The sequence below is a fragment of the Eutrema salsugineum genome, unplaced genomic scaffold (assembly GCF_000478725.1).
Source record: "Eutrema salsugineum unplaced genomic scaffold, Eutsalg1_0 scaffold_11, whole genome shotgun sequence".
Lineage (NCBI taxonomy): Eukaryota > Viridiplantae > Streptophyta > Magnoliopsida > Brassicales > Brassicaceae > Eutrema > Eutrema salsugineum.
Window position 1 is genome coordinate 4,122,356 of NW_006256901.1, and position 7,700 is coordinate 4,130,055.

General features: G+C 36.6%; 1 protein-coding gene across 1 annotated transcript in view; it reads left to right on the forward strand.

Annotated features, from left to right (window-relative positions):
• Nucleotides 1–1,852: 1,852 nt before the first annotated feature.
• Nucleotides 1,853–7,700, forward strand: part of LOC112089869 (DNA mismatch repair protein Msh3-like) — a 19,948-nt gene continuing 14,100 nt past the window's right edge. The window contains exon 1 of the mRNA XM_024160670.1: nt 1,853–1,892. The gene's annotated coding sequence lies outside the window, so the exon portion shown is untranslated. The remainder of the gene's footprint in view (nt 1,893–7,700) is intronic.

Genomic DNA, 7,700 nt, shown 5'->3' on the forward strand with positions numbered 1-7,700 from the left:
ATTGGAGATTGCATAGCACCTGTCGATATATACATAGTGAAGACCAAAGATGACTCATATCCATTTATCCTTGGATGACCTTTCTTAGCAACTGCAGGAGCCATCATGGACTGGTCCAACCGGAGAGTTTCTTTTGAAAATATCGACAAGGACATATTTGATGAAGCTACACCACTTAAGAGCAAATGAGGAAATCGTAAAGCCCAAGCATTTGAACCAGAAGAACTCTGGAGTGATGAAGAACCTGAAAGACAGAACAGGAGGACTTCGAAAAAGACTTGTCTTAGGACATGATCCTATTTGAACTAAGTATTTTCTTTCGCAAAGTCTAGCTAAGGTCTATAAACCAATAGCACTTGATGGGAGGTAATCCATTTAGGTACTTGTTTGTTTTTGTTTAACTTTCTTTTTTCTATTAAAGTTTTGTTTTTCTTATTTTAGACAGGCCTTAGAATGCATCTATAAAAAAAGGAGAAGAAAAGGAGCTGACCGCGGCTGAAGCTGAAGAGCCTTCAGCCGCGGCTAGAAGAGGTTTTGCCGCGGCCACGAAGACTTGGCCCGCGGCCACGAAGACTTGGCCCGCGGCCAGCAAGCATCCCACCGCGGCCGCGACCTCCTGATCCGCGGTCAGCACCAGTTCGGCCACCCTTGGCCACTTTCATCTCTACCTTGATTTAAATCAATCCAAATTTGATCAAACACCACTCCACATCATCTAGCATTCAACATCCTACCACCTCTACAATCACCTCACAATCCATCACCAACACCAGGTAAGTTTACTTTTCCTTCATCTTTTAAATTCTTCCATACTTTATTTCTCATCCATGCCTGACTTATTTCACACTGGGGGCAGTGTGATTTAAGTCTGGGGGAAGATTTCATCCTTTTCTAACCATCTTTCTTGCATGAGCCTTTGCATTCTGCATTTTTCTTCAAATTTTTTTAATTTTTTCAGTTTTCTTAAAAGTTTTCAAAAGTCTTTTGAGTTTCAAAAAGTGTTTTCAAAGGTCAAATACATTTTGAGGGAATAATGACAAAATCGGTGATGATAACCAACCTGCTTGCTTCTACACCGATCATTCATAAAAAGCTCTTTCAAGGTTTAGTACTAGACTAGGCGGTAGCTAGAGTGCTTACACTACGAAGTCCCACCAGAGGACTTCTATTCATGGAGATATTTTCTGACAAGATATACTTGCTCATTTTACTTGGACTTCATCTTGACATCTAATTTTCTCATCAATGGTTTTAAGAAGGCATCATGATATACATCTAGGACATCTTTACCTTGTTTTACCACTCTTTGTTTTCCTAGATGGCATGTTCATCTTTAGCTGGTACCTCACCCTTAACCCAAACCTTTATGTTCAAACCTCATGTACTCTCTTTTAAGTCTATATTGACAGATATGTGCAAAAACGCCGGAGAGAGAGGAACAACATAGTTTTCAGTCACTCAAGAGAAGGAGCTGAATGTAACCGGGAAGGAAGTGTACCATGCAACCTCAGCAAGCCTCATGATGTCTTAAAAAGCTTATTCTTAAAGGTAATTATCGTGCTCCCTAAGACTCTAAGTCAAAAGGCGGTTTCCCCTTTCCCAAAAAAAAAACAAAAAACAAAAAACAAAAAAAAAAAGAAAGGAAAGGAAACCAAGAGCTTAAAGAGTTTTAGAAGCCGAAATCATTTGATCCAAGACAATAGGTATTCAATTAAGGAGTTATGGATTCACAACCTGAACAAAAATCCAAGTCTGGCGGAGTTATAAGAAGAACCTGAAGAAAGGAGATCAGAAATCTTGAAGCAAGGAGAATGTGACCGGAAACTGTGGGGGCATTGACAGTTCCATCATCTCTTGCTGTTTTGCATAATATCTTGTCTCTCCAGGAAAAGGTAACCCTAAACACATCAAGTCTTACCACTAAAAGCCTTTTGATACCTAAGCTTGAATGCCTTGTTTAATATCCTTTTGATGAGAATCACTGAAACTTTTAATGAATATTAAAAGTTAGTTGACTGGAAGTTAGTTCTAAGTGTGTGTATTTTCGCATAACAGATTAACTGACTAGTTATATTTGTATTTTGGTGAGAATTTTCAAGACTTGATCTGATTGATGCATTATCCATAATTAAGGTCTAGAAGTATGGTTGCTGATATTTGAGTTTCCTCTCATTTCTGTTGAATGATATTTTTCCAGATTTGATCTTGTTTTGTTTGAGGACAAACAAAGTCTAAGTTTGGAGGAGTTGATAAAACCATATTTGTACCCACTTTCATCATTGATTTCAAATTCTTTTTCAAAGGTTTTAATCAGTTTTATGAACTTCTATTATGATTTCTATGTATTTGTAGTTTCAAGGCTCTTTTCGGGAAATTTAGGGAAAATGATAGCAAAATGGAAGAAATCCACATTTTTAGCTCAGATTCAGACCGTCAGAAGTTCATCCTCAAATGAAGACTTTCTCACCGTCTGATCCAGCTCAAATTTGGGGACAATCAAGAGGAGACAACCAGCTTTCCATAGCACTTTACATCAAGAAGATCCAACGGTGCAGTCAAAAGATACATGGAGAACAAGTTGACCAAATTCACCAGTCTTGGAAGACTTTCATCCGCGGCAAAACTAAGTTTTACCTGCCCCCGAAGACTTTCACCCCCGGTGGACCCAAATACGAGCCACAAGGCCCAACATCAAAGCCCACTTCGCAATTTCTCTTCAGAGAAGCCTTAAATGAGACCTGGAAGACCTTAGGACCTATAAATACATTTCTTAGCAGCCCTAAACAGGTGTGTGATCCTGTAATGAGATTTTGAGCCACCAAACTTTATTTTTCTAGGGTTAGACGATGGAGATGGGGATTCTTCCCCTGATCCATTGTTCTTTCTCCTTTTTATCTAATTAACTTTTCTATTTCATCTTTTGCATTCTTTCATGTCTTTTATCATTCCTTGTATCATGTAGATTTATCCCCGAGAGTCTAGTTGTTTGAAGAGTCATCGATAGGCATACATATCGATTAGGATTTCTAAGTTTCTAAACCATATTTTGGATCTCATCTCTTCTAAGTTGTTCATATTGCATGAAAGTAGATTCATGACCTATTCTCTGAGCCTAGGATCGATCAGAGCCACGAGAGTGCTGTATCAGATCATCCATACCTAGCTACAGAAGAACATAGTCGCTATAGGAGTCGAGAGCTACCTGTAGAGAAGATGTGAGCAGACGAATTCAATATTTAATGCATGATTTTATTTCTGGCATGAGAGCGAGAGTTAATTGTTAAATCTGAGTGATTAGTTGATTAAGATGGCGAGAGTTGGTTAATCATACACATGTCTATTCTAGTTCCATGCAGATCCCAGAAACAGATGAAGATAAATCGCTCGGAGGCTAATTGGAAATGCTTTGACATCGATTAGAGTAAATCAGAAAAGTCTAAATCTCCACCTATGAGTTTAGAGTCTATAGTTTGAATCGATATTCTTGAGATATTCTTTTAACAATTCATTTGCATTGCATCTTATTTCTTGTGAATATTAGATTAGATTTAGTTTAGGATTCTTAACCATAAAACCCCAAAAATCCCATGAGTTTATGACTTTGCTTATTTCCCAGTTTGTTGTTTTTTGTAGATTAGACATCCTCCATGTGGATCGACACCCTAAGTCCTACAGGCTACAACGTACATTTGTGCACTTGCAGACACTAGGGTTTTATAAATTTAAAACTTTTTGAGGACCAATGGACTTGTTAAAAAATACAACCTTAGGCCCGCAAGCTCATCAAGCTTATGTACGATCTATGATCCTAATTTAGGAGTTCATGTTTCTGAGATTTGTGCATTTCCTATTTTTGTTTTCAATTCACCAGATTTGATTTTTGCTTTGTTTAGGGACAAACAAAGGTTTAAGTTTAGGGGAGTTGATAACACCGTATTTTGACCACTTTTATGGATCGTTTTTGAAATACTTTTTCTATGTTTTCTATTGCTTTCAAATGTTTTTATCATGTTTTTCTAGTACTTGTAGTTTCAAGAATCTTTTCAGGAAACTTAGGCAAAAGCTTAACAAAATGGATTGAAGACCAGATTTTAGATCAGAGTCAAACCAGCATAAGTTCACCCTCAAAAGAAGACCTTCTCACCGTCTGATCCAGCTAAAATTTGGAGACCTTGAGGATGGAACTACCAGCTTTCCAGCACACTTTACAGCATCGCAATCCAACGGTTCAATCATAAGTTACGCGAAGAGCAAGATGTCCTGTAAACCAGTCGACAAGCGTTCCTACCCGCGACCAACACCCAATTCGCACTGGGCCCGTCCTTCCTGACCGCAGAGATTGGTCTGTCCGGCCTAGAAGCCCATTTTCAAGCCCAAGTCGATTCCCTCATTTGGAGAAACCCTAAGTAACGCCCATAAATGACTTGAAGACTATAAATACATATTTTACGAAGCCTAGACGATATGCAACCTCTCTTTTAGCAGATTTTAAGTTTTTTTCTTTCATTTTCTTAGTTTTAGGTCTATGGATATAGAGATATCTATCTCTTGAACCATTTTTGTTCTTTCACCATATTGATTTTAATACAGCTTTTCAATACAATGTTATTCCTTTCTTTAATCATGTCTGAGTAATTTTATTGTTGGGTTTAAGGGATTTTCGATGGGGGCTATACATGTTCGATGAAGATTCAATTAGCTATTGAAGTCGAATCCTAGAAATTTTTCTTCTAGACTTATTTTTAATGCATGGGAGTAGCGTCATGAACTACAATATGATCTAGGTCCTTGGTGTTGCAAAAGTATTCATCAGGGGCCAGATCTAGTTTGAGAAGAGCATATTAATCTTAGGAGTGGAAACCTACCTATGGGCGAACTGTGAATGTTGACGAGTCTTAAAGCAATAATACTACAATCGATCAGCTATACACTTGCGGCTTATTGATTTCATTAGGGTAAAACTTGACACCCTCACCATGCACGCATCATTGTTTAAAGCAAGCTCCTCGATGTTGGTATGCAAAGCTTGCATCAGCTTTGGAAGCTTACTGTTTTCACCATGACGTGTCTGAGTACTCCCTGTTTACACTTGAGAAGGAATCTGTTCGCATTCATGTGCTTGTTTACGTTGATGACTTGATCATCACTGGTAGCTCGGTTAATATAATCAACGAGTTTAAAACTTATTTGAGCTCGTGTTTTCAATTGCAAGACCTCGGCATTTTTTGCGATACTTCTTAGGGATTGAAGTCGCACGAAGTCTAGTTGGTATTTATTTTGTATCAACGCAAATATGCACTCGAGATCCTCACCGAAACTGGTTTACTTGGTGTTAAGCCGGCTACTCATCTGTTGGAACAGAATCACAAGCTTTCTTTGGAAGATGGCACAGTTATGTCGAATCCTGCTCCATACCGTTGTTTGGTTGGGAAACTTATATATCTGACTAATACACGTCCTTAGTTATCCTATGCTATTCATATTCTATCTCAGTTTATGAGTTCTCCTTAACCTGCTCATTGGGAAGCTGCGCTTTGTGTGGTTCGATATCTCAAACAAAGTCTTGGGCAAGGTATTCTTCTAAACACTGGCACACCACTTGTTTTGTCTACTTGGTGTGATTCTGAATCGGTGGTCAGCTCTTTTTACCATTTGCCTTGGACTGGTCACGATGTTTTCTTGGTAGATCCGCCACCAGAGTTTGAACATGAAAATAAAAGCGCACAGTGGCTTGTGGATATCTATTCAGATGGAAGCTCACAACATGTTGACAAAAAGCAGAAGATTGCAGATGAGGCTGATTCACGACCACCAAACTAGCATTTGCAGAGAATGACGAGAGTATCTTAGATGTTTTATGTTTTGTGTATGTTTTATGTTTGATGGTTTATGTTTGATGGTTTATGTTTGATGTTTGATGTTTGATATTTGATGGTTTATGTTTGATGTTTGATGTTTTATGGTTTATAGTTTAATAGTTATATATATGTGGTTTTGATGTAAAAAAAAAAAATATTCTTGTTTTAGATTTAGGAAATTAAAAAATAAAATAAAAACCTACAAAACAAATTCTAATTTTCCATCGCTATAAAACCAGTTTTATCACTTCTCCAATTTACAACAAAAGAAGTTTGTAATTATCATTCGAGTCAAACTTTTAAAATATAAATTACAAATCTGCATATATACTGGTACTTATCTAGTATTATAAAATAAAATATATTATAAAATTATTCTTCATACGAAAGAATAAGATATATATAGTGATAACATTAACATAATGCTAACACCCACATAATGTAAACTATACTAAATACATAAAGTAAATTATGCTAAGATATATCAAGATCTAAAGAATTATTTCTTCGTGTTTCATTTTTCGTGTTTTACCTGTTTTACAGACTTCACATCATAGTTGGGTTTTGATGGCCACAATACTTTGGTGGGCAAAAAACACATCTTGCTTCCTAAGTTATCTCCAATAGAGTTTGTGAAATCTTAAATAGCTTAAAATGTTCTTGTGGCAAACCAATATATGAGAGTTCCCCATATTTCTTGTCTCTTAGAGTACGAATCAAGTTACACCGGTTTCAAATGTTCTTGTCGATGATTTGGATTAGCCGATATGATGTGGATAGTGGATTGCCAAGTCTTCGAGAGTTCCTTTCTCTCCATATGTTGTGAAAAACAGCTTGAAATACGAACCTGACGACGAAGAGAGTCATACGGTTTTTAGAAGTGTTTGAGATAATTGTGGTAATGAAATGTTAGTCATTGGTCTAGCGTTATTTAAGAATACCCCGAGTAAGCGTCTCTCATACTTAGAGCTGAAAAGCACATGAAAAAAAATGGGAGGATTACTACACTAACCTTAGAAAGTATCTATATTACTGGTTCGACGCACTTTTATTTTTTTTACAAAACTAACCTAGCATACCCAAAACACCCTTTTGGCCTTTGTTGAAAAAAACCTTATTACGAAAATGCCATTATTTTTTTAATGCCACGTAGGCAGATTCTGGCGCTAAAAATTTCATAAGTCTACCAAGCTTTGTGGTAAACTTATGAAATTTTGGTCAACGCAGAAATTTTGTTGGTAGAGTTATTAGGGCGTTGGTAGATTTATTCAAGAGTTGGTAGAGTTTTTAAATGTTGGTAGACTTTTCTTGGTAGAGTTTTGACGATGAGAGGTAGATTTATTATGTTTCGGTAGATTTGTTGTTATGAATGGTAGACTTGTCAAAAGTTTTGGTAGACTTGTTAACAAAAACGTTGACTTTCTCGCATAGTTGACTTTTTCGGTAGATTTATTGACAATGAAGTAGATTTATTTTCTGAGTTGGTAGACTTATTTCCTTTAGCGGTAGATTTATGTGAAAAAAGTTGTCAATACGTGCGGTAGACTTATCTGTTTCATGGTAGAGTTATATATAATTGGTAGAGTTTTCGCTTTTGAGGTAGATTTGTTTGACTTGTGGTAGATTTAATTCAGTTAAAATTCATTCCGGTTAGTGGTAGACTATATGTTACATGAGGTAGACTTAAAAACTGTTGGTAGATTTATTTGTTTTGTGGTAGACTTATATTTTTATGCAATTTCATTCTGATTTGTGGTAGATTAATAATGACATGAAGTAGACTTACAAGATGTTGGTAGATTTGTTTGTATGTTTGGTAGAGTTTATGTAATCTGGTAGACT